Genomic DNA, 26,379 nt, shown 5'->3' on the forward strand with positions numbered 1-26,379 from the left:
CTGTATACTTCCCGCTCAAGCAAGCGAACGGGGTAGGGTATATAATAAATAATATAATAAACTGTATCAAACAATAATGGCTGTTATCAAAAGCAAGCTCACAGTACTTGATCTGCTTTATTTAAACGATTTTTTACACATTGATTTCCATTCTGTCTAAATATTTGCCGATTTAAGCAAAGAATTAGACCGATTGTGTACTGCTATTCTACAATCCAAGATTGCAGTATACAGGTCACCTACCTAAACCAAAAACAGTATGTGTTCACGTTCACGAATAACAGCTATATGATCGTGAAACTAGAAATTAGCAACATCAGAAAAATATGAATAATTTTATTTAAACAAAATACACAAGGGAATAATACATATTTCCCTTTACATAGATAGACATCACAATTACATCCTTTTTAAAAATTCAAGTGATCATTGAATATCTTTCTGATTACACTTTTAAATGAAACTCGATCAGTCATGAAAAATATTAAACAATAGGTACAACAAATCTATTCACTTCCCCTATTTGACGTTTCGTTGACCGAAAATCAGAATGTCTGAAATCAAGTATTAACATTTGTCCTCGGATTTTGACTTGCCATGAGCAATACGATGAGTGCGATAGGTGATAAAAGGGGTTCGTGTGGTTTTTACATTAGTTTTCTGTGTAGACCATTTGTGATATTTTTATTTCATGTCTTGGCTGTTTCTATATGTAACTGTTATCCTTTCAATCTTATACATTCGGTCATAAAATTAATTATTTCATTGTACGTACCAATTTTTAATTGAAATAATGTTTTTTGGTAAAGACGAGTTACATTTATTTCAATCCTGGTATCTATGATGAGTTTATTTACCAATCCGCTATTATAGGGTGCAAGATGAACTTCAGCGCAGAGGTGAAGAAGATGATGCTACACTTCCGGGCGCCTAATCTCATTACTGATTTCTTTTTTTGTCCGTCCATCTTTAGTTTTCTATGTAAAATATTGATTATTTGTTAATGTTCCTCCTTTTGGCTCTGGTGTTGTCTCTATAATTGACTTATTGTTTTCAATGACATCTTATTTTTTCCTTACAAAACCTAGATGAAAACAGGTAAACATCTATTTTTCTTATTTCGTTCTAGGAAAAAACTTGTGACCGTGTTGCTTTGGTTTTTTTATGAGAAGAGAGCTCCAGAATACACTAAAAGTGAAATTCAATTTGACTTTCTCTTTGATGAGAAAAAAATTAAATTGAATAAATCTTGAATTATAGAGCAAACTATAGAAAAGAGACAAATGTTAAAATTAGTTGTAAATGATATATTATTATACACAAAATATACTCTACTCATGTTTTGGTTACAACTTCTACAAAATCAAATGTTCACAATCCAATATTTCAAAGTCAAATTCTTGAATAACTTTTATGTCCTGTCTCAACGTAATCCTGCTTGATTCCATACAAGACTCCAATTGCAGCGTTGTTGCACAGGTCTACCCCATAAACATTGATAGTAGACATTCTTGTCACATGAATCTGCATAAAATGCTCCATGTTTACATGGCATTGGACCTAAACATGAAATATAGTTTTACAACATTTTGATACAATTTTAATCATTACTAGAATACATCTACCTGCATAAATTTGAATATTATGGTAATTTTTAAACATTGGCATTGTCAACTAAATAAATAAGAACTGAGGTACAGATAGTAATAATTTATACCAAATATGAATCATTGCATCATTTGGAAATAATTATAACGTATATTGCAATGAGGTTAACGTGATAATACTTTACAGAATGATCTATCTAAAACTACTTGAAGCAAATTGTTCTATATTGAGGTTTCTTATGTGTTCATTCCATTTATCATTAAAATGTTTGATATGAAGAAGACAGCGTGTGTGCAGCAGTCATATATGTTTATATCCATCAATGACAGGTGCGATCAAGGCAGGATATGTCTATATCCATCAATGACAGGTGCGATCAAGGCAGAATATGTTTATATCCATCAATGACAGGTGCGATCAAGGCAGGATATGTCTATCTCCATCAATGACAGGTGCGATCAAGGCAGAATATGTCTATATACATCAATGACAGGTGCGATCAAGGCAGGATATGTCTATATCCATCAATCAAGGCAGGATATGTCTTTTTACAAGTTCCGCAAAATCTTTGTTTAATGAAGAAATGACTAAATGTAAATCTTCTTATCTTTATAAAAAATAACAAATCTAAATTATTGTTTCTCGTCGAAATTATGAAAATACCACACTCACTGATGTAATAATGGCTTTTCCTATATCGATTCTATATGAATCTCATCCACAGAATGCTAAATCCAGATTCACAAAATAGTAAGTAAAACTACCTTCAAAAGAAATCTATTGGAATGATTCCATGGTTTGTTTGACGCAGTCCGTATTCATAAGAGAAGCCATAATGAAATTAAAAATGCCTGAGACATTCAAAGAGGAAATGCAATTTAACATAATTGATAAAGGTAAAATTTGGCTTCGTCCATGTTTGTGTATGTGAAACTCCAAAAACCATTGTCATCAGTAGTTTGAATTACAAGTGCACCGTTTTATATCCTGAAGCAGATTCTTTACAATGTCAAGATGTTTTAAAGGAACTACGTTAAACAAAGTTTGACAATGACGACGGAGGAGACAAAGACAATAGGTGACCCCTATGTGCTGCCGCAGCTGACCGCTGTCAGGAGGAACAATAAATGATAATTCAATGATAAGTGCTAACAAATTAAGTAAGCATGCAGAAGTCTATAATCGTTTGTTTTTTTTTCAAATATAAGTTCAAATGAGATCGGATCGAGTGTTTTGGTAAGACAAGTGACATTACCGCTCCGCTATATCAGGATGCCTTATCAACGATATGAGTTACAAATGGTTTTTAACAAAATGGACTTTAGCCTCATTGGTATCCTAGGGCGTAAGACATACTTTTTATATTAGAATTGTGTAGTCATGTCTCCAATTAACCAATAAAGTTTCAGTTAAAGAGTTCATAAAAAGCGCTAAAAGTTTCAATACTTGATTTTGAATTTAATGGTAGATCTTAGATTGTCTCTTTTAAATTTATTCATACTTTTCATAATTCGGACGGTTTAAAGCTTGACGCATCTTTTTTATATCGTCTATTGATGAAGACTGTGATATGTTGACCTCTGGCTTTCTTTGGGTGTGTAATGTTGTGTTCATGTCTTATTTACATATATATAACATTAACTGGCACTTGGCAAAACAAAGATGAGGCGATTTACTTTTTGGTGGCACTAGTTGTTTGAAAGACGAAATGTGTCAATGCTTCCAAAGTCCAACTTAAATATAAAATCCATAGAACGTAAACTTGATTGAGGATGCACAAATGCACGTTCAAATTAGGTAGAGTCACACTGCTATGATTTGTAAAATACTATTTGGTAGAAGGCGTTCGACTACATTCTAACAAAAAATAACGGTCAATAAAGTATGGCAAGTTTTAAAGGCTCCTGAAAAGACCATATCTAACATTTATGCTCACCATTTATGCCACATTTAACAGATTGTTGAGTCGTTGTTTGTTGTGGTTGTTGGTCTTGGTGTTGTTGTCGTCCTGGTAGTTGTTGTAGTTGTTTTAGTAGTTGTAGGGCGGGCTGTAAAAGGACCAAAAGTTGTTCTTATTGGTGTTTGGGTTGTCGTCTTTGACACAACGTCGTTAATTTTTGACAACAATGGAAATCTGCCATCACCACAATTATAAGCAAAGTCGTCCATTCCTAAATTATCAATCATTACTCCAAGCAAGTTTTCTTGCAAATGGGTTGTCGTCTTTGACACAACGTCGTTAATTTTTGACAACAATGGAAATCTGCCATCACCACAATTATCAGCAAAGTCGTCCATTCCTAAATTATCAATCATTACTCCAAGCAAGTTTTCTTGCAAAATGTACTCAATCTGGAATGAAATCATAATTTACAATAAGTTTTAATTCATGAACTAATGGCGATTTTAATAAATTCATTTGAAAATTTATGATTTCTCACTAAGCCTTATTTATTTATCATATATTCAACTATTTATTATTTGAATTTTACTTCTTAATCCCAAAGAATTTTCAAGCATTATACATGCAGAAAAAGTAGACTCGCATATTTGGCATTTTCACCATTAATCCATTATTCCTTGATAAGAAATATTTTATATCATTTAATTCCCAGTTCGCACGTGGTATATGAATACATAAGAAGATACGTAAAACTAAATGAATCAAAGATTAAAAAAAGAATCAGCTAAAAAAAAAATGACAGCCGCAGAAACAAATGATGTACAAGTATATTTGACATTTTACCCTTACGAAAAATTACAAATAAAATCTTTACTATTGACATTAACTATTTTCTACCTTGACCTTACAACAGAACAGTTAGGCTCTGTATCTAGATCTCAGCTGATTAAAGCAAGATTCAAATGTTTGGATAAAGATATCCTTCTGGTATCTGTTGCCTCCCTTTTAATACCTAATATGCTGATATCATAAAATATAGAGGAAACGCAAACATATATAATGCAACATGTTCTCTTTGTATTGGTACCATCAAGACTGTGGTAGTCTTTGTTGTATATGTATTGGTACTTGATCATTGTTGTTTTGGTTGTACTTTACTTTAAAATTGATTTTTGTTCATGAATATGTATGTTCTTGGGTTTGACTTTTTTCATTTTAAAGCCCTTTGTTAGACAGAAATTACATGTCTTTATTGAAAGTTCCGTGCTTTTACGAAATGTATTTTTCTTATTTGCAATCTTTTCATTTTTAAATATACATTGTTACAATCTGGAGAAAAGTGTAATCACATATGTCATATTAAAAGAAGGAATCAACATTGACGTTTCAAAATAAATTAATAAAATAGTTTCAGAGACGGTCAAAATCATCACTGTTTGTTTTTGTTGATTTTTTAAGGGTGGAGGTTATTGTCCGAATGATCCCTCTTCTCATTTTACCTACATTAATTGTTGAAAACGTTATCATATCTGACAGCTATACGAAATACTGACTGCTTAATTGCAAGTTATTCATGTCTCGAAAAAAAAATATCAAAATTTAAATACAAGGATTTATTGTAGTGAATAAATCAAAATTTTCAATAAAAATTTATCACAGTTTAGTTCATCTCATACTTTAGATATATCAAATTCACAATACATGAAGGAAAGTGTTTTCCTTTTGTTCGGGGAATTGTGATGTTTTATAAATCTTTTAAAAACCCAATTACTTTTAAGGCCGGAAACGGTAATCCGTTCTTTTCCTATGTTATTAATTATATAAAGCATTCTCTCCAAAAACTCTTAAAACATTACGTGATACGACATAAGAGGTGTGTTGTGATTTTCTAAGTAATGATACATGATACCGTTTTAAAAACAGTGTAACCTTGCTTTCTTTCTTAATTATTTCGTTTGAATAAGTTTCATGAGCAGTACTACTAACAATTTTGATTAATTAAAGAAGTATACACCTCCTTCAAAGCTGAAGACAAGCACATAATTGATTACCTTTCTAATAAAATATAACTTTGCAATTATATGGGAAGTAGATGAATGAAATATTTTGGGAACTGGTCATTACTCTCATTAAAAGTTTATGTGGAATGAAACTGGCACATGATCCGATTGGAAAACCCGGAAAAATCGCTTGACCGAAATTTAGAAAAGGAAATTCCGGTCTGTTTTAAAACAACCGATACCTAAAATCGTAGGAAGGGAGACGCCAAAATAAAGCATTTGTGTATTTCTAGAAACATAAATATACTGGATTAAAATATGGACATGTTAGACCTTATTCAATAGAACACAATTGAACATTCATTTTCATCATATTTGGTGGTTTTTATTAAACCGATAAATTATTTGTCAATCTTCTTGGCGATAGTAGCTTTTGTCAGTCCTCATAAATACAGTAGTAGTTATTTAAGCGCTGGATGTAAAAATAAGGTATCATTTCACAATACTCTCTGTTATAATGTTACCTTAATAAAGACAGTTTAATATTAAATATTTTTAGTCTTCAGTTACTAGGTTACTTTGATATACATACTATAAAAGTAGGAAGATGTGGTATGATTGCCAATGAGACAACTGTCCACCAGAGACCAATGCAAATGATATAGAAGTTAACAACTATATGTCACCATACAGCCTTCAACAATGAGCAAAACCCATACCGCATAGTCAGCTATAAAAAGCCCCGAAATGACAAATGTAAAACAATTCAAACGAGAAAACTAACGGTCTGGTTTAAGTACGAAACAAGGTACGAAAAACAAATACGATATTCAGCAATATGAAAAGAAGACTTTTTTAGAAGAAAGTTATTTACAATATTTCAAAGCGAGAAACGAACAGTTTCACATGCCTTACTTTTCGTTGTACGCTGCTCATATCATCATACCCAACCCACTGATTAGAATAATATGCATGGGGTACGCCTTGTGTGGTGTCCATAACTCGAGTCCAAAAGCCACCAAAATTCTTGCAAACCTAAAAAATATCTTTAGCTAACAGTATGATATAATCTGAAATGACAAGTTGTGTGTAGGATGATGATAATTATTTTTATGATGTGGAATACCACATTAAACATGCGTGATAATGTGTGTGATTATGTACTTGTTAAAAGAATTTCATGTTATAAACTAACAGCAACTTATCATTTCTACGAAGCAAAAGTGTTCGAAATCCGCTTTGCAGTAGTTTAATATAAACAAAAAAGAGATAAGGTATGATTGCCAATGAGACAACTATTCACCAAAGTTCAAATAAAGTGGATATAAGCAATTATAGGCAACCATATTGCCTTCAACAATGACCGTATAGTCGGCTATAAAAGCCCCCGACATGAAAAATAAGAAACAATTGTAAGGTTGTATTAAAAAGATTGTATCTTACATTAAAATAGAATCGCTTGTAAACAAGTTCAAGTGATGGATAATTACTTCATAATAGCCCAGTTTTCCTTCCTGAAGGCTCCACTGCCCCTCCTTTCCTAGTCCAAATGCAGTAGCTCCTACCATGTGTGTCCCCGGTAAAGTATCGTATGTATTACCATAAGCAGGTATTCCAATTACCAGTTTGTTTATAGGTAAACCAGCATTAAGCCACACGTTTATGGATGTTTTCTGCCAAAAATGTAAATCATAGTTATGAGCAATGTCGCATTATTGCATACTCTTGGGTAAAATTATACTACGCACTATTAACATGCTAATTTCCCTTTACGCCTGAAAAATATTTTATTCTGTTACAAAGATGTAAATGAGGTTTGGTATACGTTAAATATAGACTTGATTGTAATAGTATACATTATTCTTGGGCGCTACTAGTTATGAAATAATTGTTTTATTCTGAAACGATCATACAACATGAATATAATCAAACTTGCTTTTCATAACACGAAACATAAAAAGAAATTAAGTAATACGGTCATACCATTCCATGACAAAAAAAACGCACGATAATTTAAATTAAAACCTACCACATTCAAAATCTTTGTGAATGAATGTGAATTATCAGCATCGAGTGCACTTCCATGAACAATAGTATATGTATTGTCTCTGTTAAAGTTGAATGATGCAAGATTGGCAAAGTTCAGATATCTGAAAAAAAAATATTATAGACATGTAAACTAAATGTGACATACACTATGCTATAGAAATTAGAAAAAAAGACTTAAATAACATGATTTTTTCTTGAATCCTTGAATTCAAAAACGGAGTAGCTTTGATCGCTCACTATGTACCTCTATGCTGGTTTGAAGATACAATATGCATCCTTCTTTGGTCTTAACTTTGGGTTGAATTCAGCTTACGATCAAAACATTTATCTATATGTCACAGGAAATTATGAGTAAAGGGAGATAAGGGCTAAATACCAGTGAGACAACGATTAAAAAAACAATATTGTCTACAAAATATTAAAAACTCAGCACACAGCCGTCACCAATAATTAATAAACTCATCATAGATACAAGGATTGAAATGTTGTACGCCAGACGCGCTTCTCGTCTACAAAAAACTCATCACTTACGTGCGAATCAAAAAAGTTAAAAAGGCCAAAATAAAGTACGAAGTTGAAGAGCATTGCGTGTCTTCACAATATGTCAAGCTCTAAATACCATCGACGGTTATGTTTCCTACGTACGTGATCTTGTAATGGACGTTGGTATACTACCTCTATACGTTACAATTGAATTAAGCAAAAACTACTTACTGACTCAAAGAAGCAACATCGTATCTTGAAGTAGTATCAACATCAAAAGGTTGTACTCGTGCTGATATAATCAAGGGACGACGACTCATGGTGTTTGCATCCAAGTCAAATAACTGGCGTATTGATATAAAAGAAGAAAATATTCCATTAGAATCACATAAAAAAGTCTTGGTAAAATAACAATATTACATTCTAATAAAATGCATAATACCTCACCAGGCACACTCGGTATCGTGAGTCTGGTAAGTCAAATATAAACATACAAAAATAAGCATACCAAATAATTTCTAATGGTATTATATTAGGTCAAATGATGTTCCTTTCAAATTCATCATGTTCCCCCTAGGAAACATAATTTAAAAAGGGACCCGTGAGCTTGAAAAATCAAATAAACACGTTTTTCCTTTAAATTGACAAACATTTGTCTTTTTTATTCCGTTCAATATATAGCGTAGCTGTCAAACATCAATATTTTTTCTTTATGGAAGACTTTACAATTTTTACACTACATTGTGTATGTATAGCTATCTTAATTTTGGCAATAAACCTATCATTTGCATAAATAAAAGTGTTTTAGGTTATATTTCATATGATTAAATGACAACTTTGAGGACATAAATAATAGACATTGAAACTTGACAAAGCCTCACCATGAAAATTTCTTTTTTCAACACTTTTTATTATTATTAGTAATGGTTGCTTCTCCAATCTGATTTTGTGCCATACACTTTAAGGCCAATATAAGACCAAAGTGACCATTATAAATTAAGGTCAATAATAATGATAGCTAGTATAAAGGAGAAATTGTGTAAAACATGCATAACGAAAGCATAAAAAAACTAAACTTTGATTTTCGACTAAAGAGTAACTCAAATAATATAACCTTCGTCATACATTTAAGACAAATTTCAAAAATATAAATGTTGATATGTAAAATACAAATAAAATTTCTATTTAACTGATATGACGTTTTTTGAATGATGTAACTAACTTAAGTACATCTCAAAATGCATGCACATATGTGTGATCATATTGAGCGGACGGCCGAAATCAGTTATTGTTCTAGTTTTTTGGAGGGCATTGTGTAAGGACCTGTTTTTTTTTTGTTTTTTTTAGGATTTTGTTAACCAAACAGGTGTATTCATATACAAGTGCGAGTGTTTTCCCTTATGTATCAGTAAGTTCATGCAATCGTTTTTTGCATATTGATAAGTTAACTCCAAGATGTTTGCAATTGTTATTCCAAATTTATGTAAAAAACACTTTCTTTACCTAATAGTAAGTACTTTTGAAAGAACATTGGTGTCATTTGCCCTCATACAGGAACACAAAAACAATTTCTACGCTCTTGGAAAATACTATAGTCGCCAATACTCTTCCTCTTTAAAGCAGAAGCGGATTTGGGGGACAGGGGGCAGGGGGCCGGGTCTCCTTTCGGAGCTACATGTATGGTTTATGCATAGATTTTTTACATGTCCTACTCCAAACATTGCCTAGTTTGGGAGTTCCCCCCCTTTTTAAAATCCTGGATCCGTATCTGTAAAGAATACATCAACATTGTACGTAGATATTGTACACACCTTAATCAGGTCTGTGAATTTTGCCTTGTTACCAGAAGAACCTTGGAAGTCAAACATCAGATCAATACCATCAAAATTATACTTTCTAACATAAAGTAGTAGGTTAACTACGAACTCTTCCATAGTTTCAGCAGTTTGTGCTATTTGGCTGAATGGGTCTGCCATTTCTGAATTTTTTCCTAGAAGAATCTTTATATCAGATTTAAGCTGCCGTAGTCTGGTAACTTCCGCATACTGACCTTAAATTTAAGAAAATCTATTGAAATTCAACGGAAAAAATCTTATATATCACTTAAATCCCAATTGGTACTTTAACCACATGCAGATTAGGAATAATCATGATCCTGAATCTGAAGCAAATTAGTATTGCCAAAAAAATCTCAAAATTCATTTGATGCTTATCCATTTCGGAATTTTATTTACTCCAAACGTCGAATTGCGATAAACCCCAAATTAATCCCAAATTTCAAAGAAGAAAATATTTGCTGCTTGCCTATCACAGAAATTGTGCGAACATCTGGAAGGTGGTGGCATTTAACCGCATACAACTAACTTGCAAATTGGTAAAGTGAAACAAGTTGCTTTGTATGAACAATACTTTTGCAAGGTGAGAAACCCTTTATAAATCTTATCGAGGCAGAATTTCAAATTGCAATTTACGACATAATAATCTAAATATTTCACCACGAAATTGGAAATAATCTGTGTTTAGGTGTCTTTATGGAATTTCCGTTGTGTAATTTCTAATTGTTCTGCTCATCAAAACTTAACTTGATATGCATTTGGCAAAAGGCACATGACACCTAAATAAAGGCAACAGTAGTATACCGCTTTCCAAAATTCATAAATCGATTGAGCAAAAAAACAAATCCGGGTTACAAACTAAAACTGAGGGAAACACATTAAATATAAGAGGAGAACTACGAAACAACAGAAACACAACATTAAAGTGTAACACACACAGAAACGAACTATAATACAATGGCCATTTTCTGACTTGTTACAGGACATTTTAAGAAAAAAATGGTGGGTTTAACCTGGTTTTGTGGCTAGCCAAACCTCCCGCTTTTATGGCAATGTTAAATATAACATTAAATTGACAACATTACATGACAGGACTACAATACAAATAAATGGGAGAACATATAGGATAGAGAAACATACGAATAATAGCTAACAAAAGGTACCAGGTTTAAAATTTAATACGCAAGACGCGCGTTTCGTCCACACAAGACTAACTAGTGACGCTCAGATCGTTCAAAATTTCGAAAGCCAAAACAAGTACAAAGTTGAAGAGCATTGAGAACCAAAAGTTCCAAAAAGCTGTGCCAAATACGGCTATGGTATCCTCTCGGTTAAATGCGATAATGATACAGATTCTTTTATAAAAGACTATGGTTAGATGATTGGGTTGTTACTTACCACTATTTCCTAGATCATTAATTTCTGTAGGCATGATTTCAGTCCCTACTATTTTAGCATATTTATAGATGATATGAGTACACAGGTTAACATCTATTTGCGTTGCAGTAAAAGTATACGGACTTTTGACATATTGTGCCTGGTTGTCGAAGTAACATACTCTGTGAAAACCTGTTAAACCACATATCATTGAATTATTTTAAAGATGTTACATTGTAATTTGATGAAATATACATAACTACAGTCCAGGCGGAAATCCAGTTGAAATTAAACAAAAGAAATCGAACTCTTTGTAAGAGAAGGTAAAAAAGGCGAAGTTGGTAAATTTGAATTGTTCGCATGTGTTTCTTTGGGCTTTAAAAGTTTAATGAATGTGCCTTATGTTTTTCCTTAAATTATTGAATTGAGCTTAGAGATATTTGTAAACTTTTAAATTATAGAAAAATTTACACAAAACAGTCGATTGTGGTAGGTGCAAATTCTGGTGGATCTGTTTTGTGCATAAGCAAAATCGTGTTGACAAATATTTCGGCTTAACAAATAGCCTTCGTCGGTGTCAATAATTTTAACAATACTGATTGTATGTGTAAATCTTTAGACTTATATAATTTTTTCCTTATCTGCTCAGTATCGTTTATTCTAGACGATCCGGTAGATATTAAATTTGCTGGTTGGTCCTTTTTTTATAGACTTCTATATATATATATATATATATATATATATATATATAATCGAGAACATGCATTGTTAACTGTTTATTTCAGATTTATTGTAATTTGGATATACGTTTTAGTATGTTATAAATATGAAAGTTTGAGTCCAATCGGTGAACATGAATTTGACAGCTAATGCCCCTTTAAAATGCGAACATGGTGCAGCTAAAGTATCACGATTTTGATAATGTGTCGTATCGATGTTTGTGTTACATAATTAAATATAGCATTATTGTGGGAGTTATTGAAATAGTTAAAATTGTCGAATTATGGTTCAGGTTTGATGAATACTCTTATGCTGTTTTTTTTTCGAATAAAAAATCTTAAACAAGATCTTTTCATTTAATGCTTGCTTTATGCACTTGCAGCCCTGTACAGTTTTGTTTATTGCTTTAACGTGTCATCAAAGGACAGATTAATAATATGGCACTGACATCTTTTTATTAATTTCAATGTAATAACCAACATAACAGAGGGTTAACTCATTGGTGTGTATTTCATATCTAATCAGACATTTTCATTGGCTTTAACGAAAAAATAATTTGAAATGGAAAAAACGTTTTATAAATTTCGTACGTCCGAAGTGCTTTACTGGATTAACCCTCACCAGGAATGCTGCAACCCAAACATGTAAAAGCAAGGGATGTATAGACATGCAGAAACGTAAGGAGCTATATGAACTAAAGGGATCCTAAACGAATAGCCAACTTCATCCAAGGTTAACTTTGTATGAGAGAGTTGGAACCTCAGTTTCATAATAATGTCTTAATCTATCAAAAGAGAATTTAAACAAAAAAAGAAATATGTTATTTGGCTCAGTCAAGCAAGCAAGTTGGGCTGTATATTTTTACCACTGTTGGCTTGAAATGACATGTATATTGCTTTCAAAATGTACTAGTGTACATTAAAAATGAAACACATAAAGTCGTACATCAAGTTTGTTATTTTCTTTTTTCATAAAACAAGAATTGGCTTTGCTAATTGTTTTGTCCAGACAATGTATAAACTAATTACTAGTTGACGGTTGCGGACGTGAGCATGGTGAGGTTGTAGTTACTGGTTTTGGTGTGGGTGAGTCATTTGTCGTGAGTTCATTTGTTACAGCTGATATCAATGGATAAACGCCTTCATCGCATGTATCCCCTGTGAAGTCGTCCAAATCAAGAGCCCCTCCTAGTCCCTTTTCTTTAATATACTTTGCCTGAAAATATATATATTTTTTAATTACGATTTCTTATTTGCAAAAAAAAGTTTTGTAATGGTCACTGTAATGTTAAATGTGCGAGAATTACCAGCTTACCTCAAATGAACCATTAAAAAATTTAAAAAAAAAGACGAAAATGCAAATTTTGCGTGTATTCAACCTACCAAGTAAGAACCTTAAACATATATTAATTCAAATATCATAATATTTAGAAAAAATATCAAAACGGAAACATTCATCAGTTGAACATCCTAGATTTCGGTAATCGCATGGCTACAAATGATAATTTTGAATCATTTTAACATTAAAAAACCATGCAGCTGTATTAAAACAAATTTTACAACTGGCTTATTCAAAGTTGGCTATCATTTTTATCCTGTGTAAGAAGTGCTCGCTTTGTTCGAAAGAATCAGTCACTGCCATGTGCCGTATTTATTATCATTTGCGTGTATATATATGGCATGCAACTTCTTACTCCTTGTTTGAAAATTCTTCTCTCCATCATAGATATGCATGATATATTTGCCACTTAACGTTCAGAAAACAACAATCAATCAATTCTATCTCCTCTAAAATTGCAGTACTATAGTGACTTTAAACATTATTAAATAATTGATAAAAAATTCGTTTAACCCTTTGATCAGATATAAACACGTCTCGTCACTCTCCTATTATTTCAAATTTCCGATACAAAGAAAAAGGTATTATTGAATATCAAAGGAAGTAACCCATCAGAGATACAAGGCTTGTAATTTTTGCACGCAAGACGCGTGTTTCGTCTACAAAAGAAAATTCTAAGTGATTCAAACTATTTAAGCAATGGATGAATGCATTATACGCCTTTCTTGTGCATTTTGAAATTGAAACAGTTCATTTATAAATATGATCATAGCAATGATAATTCATGGTAACACAGATTTGCCAACTAATGGACATTGTGTTACTGCATAGGTTATGATGATGATGATGATGATGATGATGATGATGATGATGATGATGATGATGATGAGGAGGAGGAGGAGGAGGAGGAGGAGGAGGAGAGAAGGAGGAGGAGGAGGAGGAGGAGGATGAGGAGGAGGAGGAGGAGGAGAAGGATGTTTGACATTCAGCGGCTAATTATATGCATATTCGGGTCGAAAGCATTTTAATGCGATATTAATATAAATCCTGCTTTGTACAAGACCGACATGCTGAGCAGATTTTTTTAGCGTATTAGTTCACAAGGTAACAGTCCACAGGAAGACATATCACCCTAATTTGTGTTGAATAAATTGAAAAAAAAGAACAGACTAATATAATAATGCAAACATTGCTGAATATTCCTTATTTTCAACTCACAAGAAAAACGCACGCTAAAGTGAATATGAAATAATAAAGATAACAAAACACCGTAAAAGAAATGATATCAAAGGTTTCAGCATTACTTTTTGATATTAAAAATCACGCTATCAGATAACGACGTCAAAAGAAATAAAATGACGTTAAATGTATTTGTTGACATTTTTTCATCTAAACTGTCTCGATCATTACTAATAAACGGTAGAATATTACATGCTGAAATTTATATGGTGGATAGTATATTCTATGAGGATGTTCCATGTTTTTTAATAATAAGTTTTACTACAATTTATATTTTATCATTTTTCACTCGGACGTTGTGCGTTTTACAGGAGAAGTAGTGATATACTTGTCCGACTTGTTTCTTACTCACTTTTATCGTTACACTTCGAACGTTGTCGTATCCAACCCACTGATCTCCAGAATATGCATACGGAACTTGATGCTCATCATTCTATGCTGTTGTCCATCCGCTTGAACAAACCTAAAATATAAAATGTAGATTTTCTTATGAAGTTAACAATTTTCTTATTTGTATATTCATATAAAATGTTGATAACTTTATCCACTATACGCTTGCATTCAGTAAAATGTGCCAACATCAATACCAATTTTGGTATAAAATACTTAACTACGTAACTGTTTGAATTTTGTCTCCCTGTACTATTGATGACGCTGCAGTGTGAAAGATACAGCCGTCGATGTCATAGCAAAGGATAAAAGTTATTTAAAAGGGGCGAGTGCTCTTTTCTTGACGATAATATGTTGCGATTTATTTTTTGAATGTTTATGTGTTTCAGTGACATACACACCGCATTTCAGTTTACTCATAATCATAATGTACGATTCCATGTCAAGTCTTATCTATATCAACAAGATAGATTTCAACAACCATCTATGGGTTACATGTCAATTCTGGTTGAAGATTATATCACCTGAGTGAATTTGTAATTCTAGTATGCCTAATAACAGCAATCGTACGATAACGTGCCAAGACCAGTGTTATATGTTTCAATTTGATGTGTTTATCATTAAATGCTAGTAACAACCACCGCTCATGCTGGAGTCAACCCTTTGTTCGATGTTGTGTAAAGACCATGGCCAGTAATGGGTTTTGACATTGTGGTTTATATAAAAATAAGGAGATGTGACAACCATCCACCAGAGTCCACACGACGTGGTTAAGTCAAGTATTAATCAAATTTAGAAAGGTCAAAATAGTTTAATGATTGTTTCTGTTTCCATCTGAAGAATGCTATAGACGTCAGCACATTTTATAGACTATTCTTTAGTGTGCAAGCGATCTTCTATAAACCTTTTCATTCTACTTATTAAAATCATAAAATATAGAAGAGGGTTGAGTATCCACATAAGTTGTTTAACCACCCCTTATGGTATAATGCATTTGTACTTAATCAGGAACCGCGTCTGTCCATCGAGGTAATGATAGCAGGTATTTTAAAGATTATGTTAAAGTCTGGACTAACTTGAGATTTATTGCAATGATTCCCTTTTAAGAAAATCTTTAATCTTTTTCAAAGAATAATGGAATCCTATAGTTCATATGCAGATAAAAGTCGAATATACATTAGAAATGCATAACTGATTCTTTAAAAACAATTAATTTATGAAAAGTGAATCAAAATATTTCTACCATTACAGTTATCTGGATTTCATCAATTTAATGGCGTATGACCTTCATGGTTCGTGGGAAAAGACAACCGGTCACAACAGTCCGCTATATCCTAGAAACGACGAAACAGGAGACGAACGAACGCTAAATCAGGTATATATTAGTGTATTGTAAACAATGACAGATTTTTGTATGTGTTTTCTTCTCCGATAAAGTCAAAGTTTAACAAACAGAGTTATAATTAATTAATCAAGGCTGAACATTTCAAATCAAAGATATGCTGATATAACAAACGACTAATTTTAGTTTCGTTTTTATCATACAACTTCAGCTCATAAGATGTTTTTTTTTATCCCAAGAGTGAACCATGCTTCTAATCGAACATACTGTTAAAGAAGTTATTAACGAAAGTCTATACAGGGACTTTCTATACTAACTTAGTATAGACTGTCCCTGGTCTATTTCATAAACTTCCAACAATTTTCAACAATTTTGTATATTTCGATAAAATCAAAACACCGCTGCATGTAGCTGTTGAAGGCCTTTTAATGAAAGATTGCAAATGAGTTATTTAATTTTCCATCAAAAGACGCCGCTATCCAAAATGAATTAATTTATATATTAAACTTTATTTCTAACAGAAATTAGGGTTTAGTTTAGAATGTCAACTGTAAGCGAAGTGGAAATAGAGGATCAGTAAAGTGAAAACATTGAATACATCGGTCAAAGATTAATTTTTAATATTTTGCTGTAGATGAATATTTGACATAGTTAACATAAATTGATGTCATTAACTTTAGAATTATACATACATTAACAAGTTTTGTAAACCTTTGTTTATCTTCAGGTGGACTTCTTCTATTTCCTGAATATTCCCAATCCAAATCTAACCCGTCAAAATTATGCCTTCTAAGGAAATCGATGGAATTTCCAGCAAACGTGTCAATATCGTTTTTATTATCAACCACGGCTGTAAATGGACCAGACCCATGGTTCTATCCTCCAATGGCAATCAGAATTTTCAAATCTGGATTTGTTGTTTTTGCTGCCATTGTCCTCTCGAACATGCCTGTTATTAATCAAAATTACAATTCATAACGATTTATAATGACAGATAACAATGACTTTCACCATTTAAACTTGATGCTGAAAATTAGTTTACATTGAAAAGATGTATAACAAGTGATATATACTTTTGAGTTCCGTATCGAAGAACAGAATCCGCTGAAAGGTTTAAATTTTAGCAAATAAAATCAAACTGAATACATATTTAGAATACATCATAAGATAGGAATTTCACCACATCATTCACTTGAAATGTAGAAAAAACATATGTTCGTATTTGCTTATATGACAGAAAAGAAAGCTTTACTGTCGCCCTTGCCTTATTGCAATTTCCATATGACATAATTATCTTAAGAATACATTAACATAAAGCTATACTATTCTGAAACTTATTGGTATCATTTAAATTATATAGTTCGTTTGTTAATTTCCGTTTCATAAAATTATGTAAATGTACTAAAAAGGGATGCAACTCCCTCTTATGGATATATAGCTCTTCGCCTGTTTCGGCATTTATACATCTTTGGGTTTCAAATATTTGTCTTAAACGTTCCTGGTGAGGGTCTTTTTCGGACGCATAAAATTCATAAAAAATATTGTTTCATTTTAGGCAACGATAATTGGTTTAACTGTTCTGATTAGCTTCCTTTTTCTTACTCGTACATGTTTCATATTTTTGGTTTGCCAAACATTTTTATTATGAACGTACCTGATGTATGTTACTCTAGAAACACACATGTTGTGCACACTGAAATAATTTCATTAGTTTTTCTATGCTGTACTTTTTACCTTTTGACCATGATATGCTTTCGTCGTTCCATTCTTACGGCTTGATTATGAGTCCACTAACTTTTCTGAAAGAGTAGATAATATGCGTACAGAGAAATGGGTCAATATCTTCTGGGAAATACTTAAAAGGATTCGGTCGGTACTGTGCCCAATTTGTGTAATAGCAGACTCTTTTGTAGTCTGCCATTGCCTCACCTGTAAAAATATAATACAAAACAGAATTAAATGCTTAAAAACAGATGGAAAATATGTTTCTCTTCATTCTACTTTTATGACGATTTTATAATTTGGCAAAAAAATTAATCTTGTGTTATTACATAATGATACTTTAACAACATCAGGTTATGAGAATAAACGGTATACTTCTGCATTCGTATTTAGGTAGCACGGTAGTATTTGCATTCCGGAATTCAGGTTGCTCTTTTGTGTACCCTACTTATGTCAATGTATCTGAACAGTGTGATTGGACAAAAAATACAGTATCAATTGAACATACTTTCCCAAACTGAGGCATGGATCAGGTGTAGCAAAATATGAAATATATTTACATACAGGTGAAAATGTATTTTTGAGATTTTTTTTAAATTTTGTATTCACTGCATGATAAAAGACCTAAAAGCACTAGTGGCCTTAGGTTTTTAAAGATAGCAAAAAAAAAGTAAACGGTCATGATACATATTCAAATTCATTTCTGAAAATTATAATGAAAGTACTTCAGTAAACTATGAACGTAGAATTTTGGGCAGTGCTAGAATGTGGTGAAAAGTCTAAAAAGGCTATCATTATCCCTTATGGGCCAGGAAATACTACCGTGCCACCTTTAATTGGATCTCTATGCATGCAAACACTTCGGGGTCACTTGATATCGTTTTAGGTATTTACCAGAGTCCGCATTGCTCAAGCTTTGGTTTAAGTGTTACCTGCTGATTACATATTTACGTTTTGTTTTTGTTTTGTTTTTTTTGTTATTTGTTGCATTGCTATAAAAAAAGGTTAATGTATAGTATTTTATTTAAACCTGAAATTTCACAATAACTGTACGAAATAAATTATAGGTCTTTAATGTCCTATATCGATTTACATCAAAAAGTCAAAAACACTAACTGTTTTATTAAATTTTGTTTTTCGAGTCCGCTTACACTTTATCCAATGAAGAAGGAAGTATCGATAATGAGTATTGCTTTATATAAAATGTTTTCTGACGCAAACACTACTCATCAATTTAAAATGCTCAAGTTACAGGAATGGTATGAGAAATGGTTATTCAGGGAAATAGAAAACACTGGAGCCGAGACAATAAATGAGGAATGTTAAAAAAGTGCTAACATATACAAAAAAAAAAAAAAATAAAATGAAAAATAAAACATTACCAATTCCGTTCAGTACGAAAACTGCAATGAAGAGAGCCTGCATGCTATTCCTTTTGATCATCTACAAAATAATAGAAAGAGTTGTATATGAGGGTTTCAACAAATAATAACACGGTCCATTATCCTTAAGGATGATCGCAATCTTGTTTCTGAATTTTTGTCAGATATTCGGAATCCTCTAGTTTTATCCCTGTAGTGCCAATAAAAAATTTGCACGCTAAACCCTATTTTTCTTTTCATAATTTTATAATATATACTTTAAACCGCCATTTTAAAACATCTTATAATATCTTTGTAAATTTTTCATAGTTTTTGAAATAAAAAAGATGTAAATGTTAAATTTACGAAAAATCTAGAGAGAATCATTTTCCGCCAAATTTTCAGTTAATTATAACACAAAAACAAGGACACGGACCTATCATTTTTTTCTGCTTTTTAAGTTCCATTATTCATATGCTATCAATTTATTACAGGCTTTTAAAAATCTTGTTATTTTGAAGTAGAGTAGCGAACATCCTTAAAACAGAACATTTTACAAAAAGGGATTTGTTTGGTAATCGTTCCTCGGAAGGTCGAAAAACTATTGAACAATTTAAAGTCTCCAGGTAAAAAACGTAATCTTTAACAATACGCCCTATTCCAGCTAAACGAACTGATGGTCACATATTTTTGTTTATTTTATCATGTCTACTTTCTAGTTTGATGAAATTTATTTATCATCTTTATGTAAAAATCAAAAGATGTGGTATGAGTGCCAATGAGACAACTCTCCAACAGAAACCAAATGACGTCGACATTAGCAACTATTGTTCACCGAACGACCTATGCCATAAGCAAAACCCGTACCGCAACTGCAAGCTATAAAAGGACCGGAAATAACAAATGTAAAACATTTCAAATGAGAAAATAACGGCCTAAAAGTTTGACCAATTTGGTTCAAAAAGTGCAATTTCTACAGAATACGTATTGCGGTACAGCTATTCTTAGAAGAAAAAAAAACCATTGAAAATAGAGTTTGTTCACTGAACTCAAAAGTTTTGTTAAATATTTAAGACCGTCTTAACCTTATTTGTTGAAATACAATATTGCATCTTTAATCTGTTAAATAATATTTTGATTTGATTTTTTTTACTTTATTGTTACATACATTTCTATTTTTTTTTGTTTTTTTTTGTTCCAGAAATTTACCCGAAGCATTGTTTCTTTGATGGATACGCATGCATTATAAAAGAAAAATAATGATTGTAGCGAAACAAACGTTTCTCCACTGGATTCTTCAGTCGTCTGTTTGTTCGATTGTTCTGCCGTTCTTATGCACCTTGTATTAGCAACTCCTCATAACCAGAGGAAACATAGTCCAAGCCAAAAAGTAGAGATTTCCCTATTGCAGTTTGAAGCTGTGTTTTTGTAGAAATCCAGAAAATGAAAAATTACATTTCTTTATTATATTTTATTTTAAAAAGGTATTGTTTAACAAATTTCAAACTTTGTTAAACAATGCCCCTGTTTAAAAAAATAAAATATAAATATTGTCTTACCTTGAACAGTGTAGGTCTGTTTATGTCGAAGAGAAATCTGGATGCTTTCTTAAATATTTAAAATAAACGCCCCCACATGCAGGACAGCGTATACAGATATAATCATTTTTCTACGTAGGGATAAAAAACAAAAGCAGAAGTGTGTTTTCATTTCATGGACAAGGTCCATTTTTTATGATTTTCAGTCACGCAAAAAGTGATATACTGTGATATTTAATGTTTTATGAATTCCTTACATCTTTCAATGACACTTAATTAAACTTTATATTTGAAGTTGTGGTCACATTTCAGTAAATTAGTGATAGTGATATTTTCATCCCAAAAATTTCCTTACGTTGTACCTTTATAGCAATAGTATGATGAAATTAAGAAAATGAAATTGCAACTGTTAATATTCACCCAAAGCATGCATTGACACTGAAATAAAGTATGCGTTATCATGCAAACAATGTGTTTGTGTAGCAAAACTGTTTATTTATGAAATATTTAGTTTATAAATAAGACATAGTATAATAGAAAGTGACAGCGGAGACTCAGTAAGATTGGAAAAAAGAAAGATGAAATACAGACATTTCAAAGTTGAAGAATAAGCAGCTGTTTGTGATCAGGTACAGTAAGCTTTATTATGCTTCATGTTAGACTGCATGGTTTTTGCAATTTTTAATTTTGTTGGTCACGCGAAAATGATATACCGTGAAATTTACTCTTACATTTGTTCTTTCTCTTTCGTGTTACCAAAAGTGTTTGATAAAACAACTCACTTTTTTTTAATTTGATCAAATGTCAAATTACATTTCATCAACTATGAAAAATTGATCAATCACTGAATCGTTTTCAAATTGAAAAGTTTTGTTATACTAATAATAGAACCTTTACCTCAAAGTTTTGTTATACTAATAATAGAACCTTTACCTCAACATAAGAGTTTTTTAAAAGATAAAATAAGTGTCAGCATATAGGTTGCTCGATTTTACTAACAAAGACTACAAATGATTTGCAAAAATGTCCAAAATTATTAGAAATATATATGAAAAAAGGGGCAGAACACACCAAAAGGACTATCAAAACAAAAAATAACTTAAATATGTATATACGTATGAAGATGTGATAGTAAAATGTCTAGCCATTACCCCTTGCATCGTAATGGATGTGTTTGTAGGTTTATTCGCAACACTTTTTTACAACATTTTTTACGTCTCTTTCAAAAATGTGGTAGAATGGTAAGTTAATCATATTGGGAAGATGAACTGTATTTTAATATATAGATTGTAGAGGAAAGGTTAGGTCATTTTAAGAATTATGAAACAACATACATAGCACTGTAGAAACTGCTCTGTACCGATTTTCATGTGATGATATATTTTGAGTTTATGCTTGTTTTATTTATATACACTGAATTACGGGAATTCTTTTAATAATTTTATAAATACATTACATAATCAGTTAAGGCGACGTAATGCAACAAATATTTTTCCTTAAAATTCTGAAGTGAAAATAACAGTTGTGTGGTTCGATGCTGTGGTGTGGTTCTTTCTAAATTGGTAGCTATGTACTCATGGTATAAAATAAGAAGATGTGGTATGATTGCCAATCAGACAACTTTCCAACATTGACCAAATGACGTACAATTCAGTAACAATTGGTCAACGTACGACCTCCAACAGTGAGCACTGTTTTGAGTAAGACTTGTCTTGGTTTACCTTCATCAGGAATGCTCACACACAAAAAAATAAATGTCAAGGATGTATGAATAGAAAATATACTTGAATACGTCATATTCTTTCATTATTTTACATACTACACGAAGGAAATGCCAAAGTAAAGTAAACGTCATTGATGTGGAGTTCTATTCATAGTGTTTTCTGTAAGAGCCAGTATCTGTAAGCATTAAAATATGATGGGAACCTGTGGTCACAGATTTTCATAAAACTTTGCGAAATAAATGCTTAGTTATGTAGAAACATAATGGTCATAATGAAAAAATACGGTAATTTTCATTGCAAAAGTTTAATTTCTTAATTATGACCATTATGTTTCTACATAACTAAGCATTTACACAGCAACCAACGACAACCACTTAATTACAGGCTCCTTTAATACTTGTAACAGGCACCTAAGGAATATAAGCACTGAATTCTATCCTAGAACCGGGACAACGATATATAAGCACAACATTATGAACCATCTGTAAAATCAGCCGGGTATGAATTTACTCATCAGATTGCCACGAAGCACAATAAAAAATATGGATTACCGATCTAGAGAACTTTCAGTTACAGAGAGCTAGTTCACAGACATTTCTACTTATAAATGAAACATGCTTTCCAAGACTACGATATTACTCTGTACATATCCAGCTGGTTCTGTGGACAATTAGTGTTCATAACTGTATAACAATGAAAATTTGGTTATGTTTTAATTTATAAAAAAACAAAGTCGGTGTAAGTAACGATAAAGACGTTATTCAAAACAGGGACGAAAGATACCAGAGGGACAGTCAAACTCATATCTCGAAAACAAACTGACAACGCTATGGCCAAATATAAAAAGACAAACAGACAAATAAAAGTACAGATGACACAACATAGAAAACCAAAGACTAAGCAACACGAACCCCACCAAAAACTGGCGGTGATCTCAGGTGCTCCGGAAGGGTAAGCAGATCCTGCTCCACATGTGGCACCCGTCGTGTTGCTTATTTTATTAGAAATCCGGTAAATAGTCTAATTCAGTAAGTCACATTCGTGAAAAGGGAGGGTATTGTAGTTACGATATAAGTAACATATCCGACATCATCTGTGAAACGGTTATTCCATAACGGTAAACCAACTCGTGAGGGCGTCCGTAAAATTTACGAAGGGATGACTTCAACTTCACCATTTGGAACTCTTGGTTTAATAGATCTTACTACAGTGTTAAATTGATCATCCTTTGAGAATAAGGCCACGTTCACACTGCCCATGTGAAACATATTTTGTGTACACAAGTCGTATTGTTTTTATCTTTGAAATAAACTCATCAATTGTTTGACATGCATTTAATTCTATATTCAAAAGTTAGTTAATAGCTGCAAGCGTTTCCAAAATTAACGCTGTATTTATTTATAATTAATGTTAAAAATTTCAACGAAACTTGTTTCAAACTTGTTTTAGCCTCAGTGTGAACACGGCCTAAGTTTACTCAACGGATCAAAACGCTGGCTTATAATTTGTAATCACAGTTTATCATTTTAAATCGTGACGGTATCTAAAGGACCATTAACAATATGGTATAAATAGTGATTTTTTTTAAATAAAAAGATGGACTTGAAAAGATACTCAGAGTAATATTACATATTTATGACTAAGACAGAAATTTCGTTCTTTTTTTTCTTCTTCTTTTAATCATCAGGAAGGCGCTTCCTTGACTTCACTGAATCATATTGTCCTTTTCCTGTTTTGAAAATTCCGTTCATACTTATGCTTTCTATAATTTTGAAATCGTGAATTACATCATTTCCCTTCTGACTATATAAAACGGAGGTTGGCTCCATATGAATAACAAAATGACATGTATCTATTTATTTTACGACCATTTTTACATATTTTACTACCTATTATCCTTTTAGTGGTATGTAAACTTAATTAATTTTAATGTTAGATTTTTATGGCAGGATATTCATATCACATATTTTTTTTTGTATCAAATTTTTCGTATTATCTTAATGAATAATTGAGTAAACTTAGGCCGTGATGAAATGTAGCTACTCTTTATAGATCGCTTGTTCGTGTATGATATCCATATAAATGACCTTTAAATCTTTCAAATTTCGAATATAATTGTAAGTGTAAGAAATTAAACTTTTGCAATGAAAATTACCGTATTTTTTATTATGACCATTATGTTTCTACATAACTAAGCATTTATTTAGCAAAGTTTTATGAAAATCTGTGACCACAGGTTCCCATCATATTTTAATGCTAACAGATACTGGCTCTTACAGAAAACACTATGAATAGAACTCCATGATGTTTACTTTACTTTGGCATTTCCTTCGTGTAGTATGTAAAATAATGAAAGAATATGACGTATTCAAGTATATTTTCTATTCATACATCCTTGACATTCATTTTGTTGTGTATGAGCATTCCTGAAGAAGGTTAACCAAGAAAGTCTTACTCGAAACAGTGCTCACTGTTTGAGGTCGTACGTTGACCAATTGTTACTGAATTGTACGTCATTTGGTCAATGTTGGAAAGTTGTCTGATTGGCAATCATACCACATCTTCTTATTTTTATACCATAAGTACATATCTACCAATTTAGAAAGCAACACACCACAGCATCGAACCACACAACTGTTATTTTCACTTCACATTTTCACAAGTTTGAAATTTGTTAAACAATACTTTTTTAAAATAAAATATAATAGAGAAATGTAACTTTTTGAATTAAATTTTCATTTTCTGGATTTCTACAAAAACAGCTTCAAACTGCAATAGGGAAATCTTTACTTTTTGGCTTGGACTATGTTTCCTCTGGTTATGAGGAGTTGCTAATACAAGGTGCATAAGAACGGCAGAACAATCGAACAAACAGACGACTGAAGAATCCAGTGGAGAAACGTTTGTTTCGCTACAATCATTATTTTTCTTTTATAATGCATGCATCCATCAAAGAAACAATTCTTCGGGCAAATCTCTGGAACAAAAAAAAAAAAAAAAAATTGAAATGCATGTAACAATAAAGTAAAAAAAAAATCAAATCAAAATATTATTTAACAGATTAAAGATGCAATATTGTATTTCAACAAATAAGGTTAAGACGGTCTTAAATATTTAACAAAACTTTTGTGTCCAGTAAACAAACTCTATTTTCAATGGTTTTTTTCTTCTAAGAATACTTGCACTTAATAATTGCACTTTTTGAACCAAATTGGTCAAACATTTAGGCCGTTATTTTCTCATTTGGAATGTTTTACATTTGTTATTTCGGGTCCTTTTATAGCTTGCAGTTGCGGTAAGGGTTTTGCTAATGGCAAAGGTCGTACGGTGAACTATAGTTGCTAATGTCGACGTCATCATTTGGTTTCTGTTGGAGAGTTGTCTCATTGGCACTCATGCCACATCTTTTGATTTTTATATAAAGATGATAAATAAATTTCATCAAACTAGAAAGTAGACATGACAAAATAAACAAATATATGTGACCATCAGTTCGTTTAGCTGGAATAGGGCGTATTGTTAAAGATTACGTTTTTTACCTGGAGACTTTAAATTGTTCAATAGTTTTTCGGCCTTCCGAGGAACGATTACCAAACAAATCCCTTTTTGTAAAATGTTCTGTTTTAAGGATGTTCGCTACTCTACTTCAAAATAACAAGATTTTTAAAAGCCTGTAATAAATTGATAGCATATGAATAATGGAACTTAAAAAGCAGAAACAAATGATAGGTCCGTGTCCTTGTTTTTGTG

The 26,379-nt window shown here is 31.9% G+C and overlaps 2 protein-coding genes and 3 long non-coding RNA genes across 8 annotated transcripts in view; 1 reads left to right on the plus strand and 4 right to left on the minus strand.

Moving 5' to 3' along the window:
• Nucleotides 1-26,379, plus strand: part of LOC127709317 (acidic mammalian chitinase-like) — a 109,544-nt gene that overhangs the window by 62,749 nt on the left and 20,416 nt on the right. The gene's annotated exons all lie outside the window — the stretch shown is intronic.
• The window catches only part of LOC127709319 (uncharacterized), a 143,684-nt gene that overhangs the window by 30,170 nt on the left and 87,135 nt on the right, over nt 1-26,379 (minus strand). The gene's annotated exons all lie outside the window — the stretch shown is intronic.
• Nucleotides 322-3,818, minus strand: LOC127709320 (uncharacterized). Its single transcript, XR_007985593.1, has 2 exons — nt 3,545-3,818; nt 322-1,560 (listed from the first exon to the last, which is right to left on the minus strand). It is a non-coding gene; the product is annotated as an uncharacterized LOC127709320 (long non-coding RNA).
• LOC127709322 (uncharacterized) lies at nt 7,006-8,399 on the minus strand. The gene is made up of 3 exons (XR_007985595.1): nt 8,275-8,399; nt 7,541-7,661; nt 7,006-7,184 (listed from the first exon to the last, which is right to left on the minus strand). It is a non-coding gene; the product is annotated as an uncharacterized LOC127709322 (long non-coding RNA).
• LOC127709323 (uncharacterized) lies at nt 18,092-20,962 on the minus strand. The gene is made up of 3 exons (XR_007985596.1): nt 20,927-20,962; nt 19,389-19,449; nt 18,092-18,213 (listed from the first exon to the last, which is right to left on the minus strand). It is a non-coding gene; the product is annotated as an uncharacterized LOC127709323 (long non-coding RNA).

The sequence above is a fragment of the Mytilus californianus genome, unplaced genomic scaffold, assembly GCF_021869535.1.
Source record: "Mytilus californianus isolate M0D057914Y unplaced genomic scaffold, xbMytCali1.0.p SCAF_7, whole genome shotgun sequence".
Classification (NCBI taxonomy): domain Eukaryota; kingdom Metazoa; phylum Mollusca; class Bivalvia; order Mytilida; family Mytilidae; genus Mytilus; species Mytilus californianus.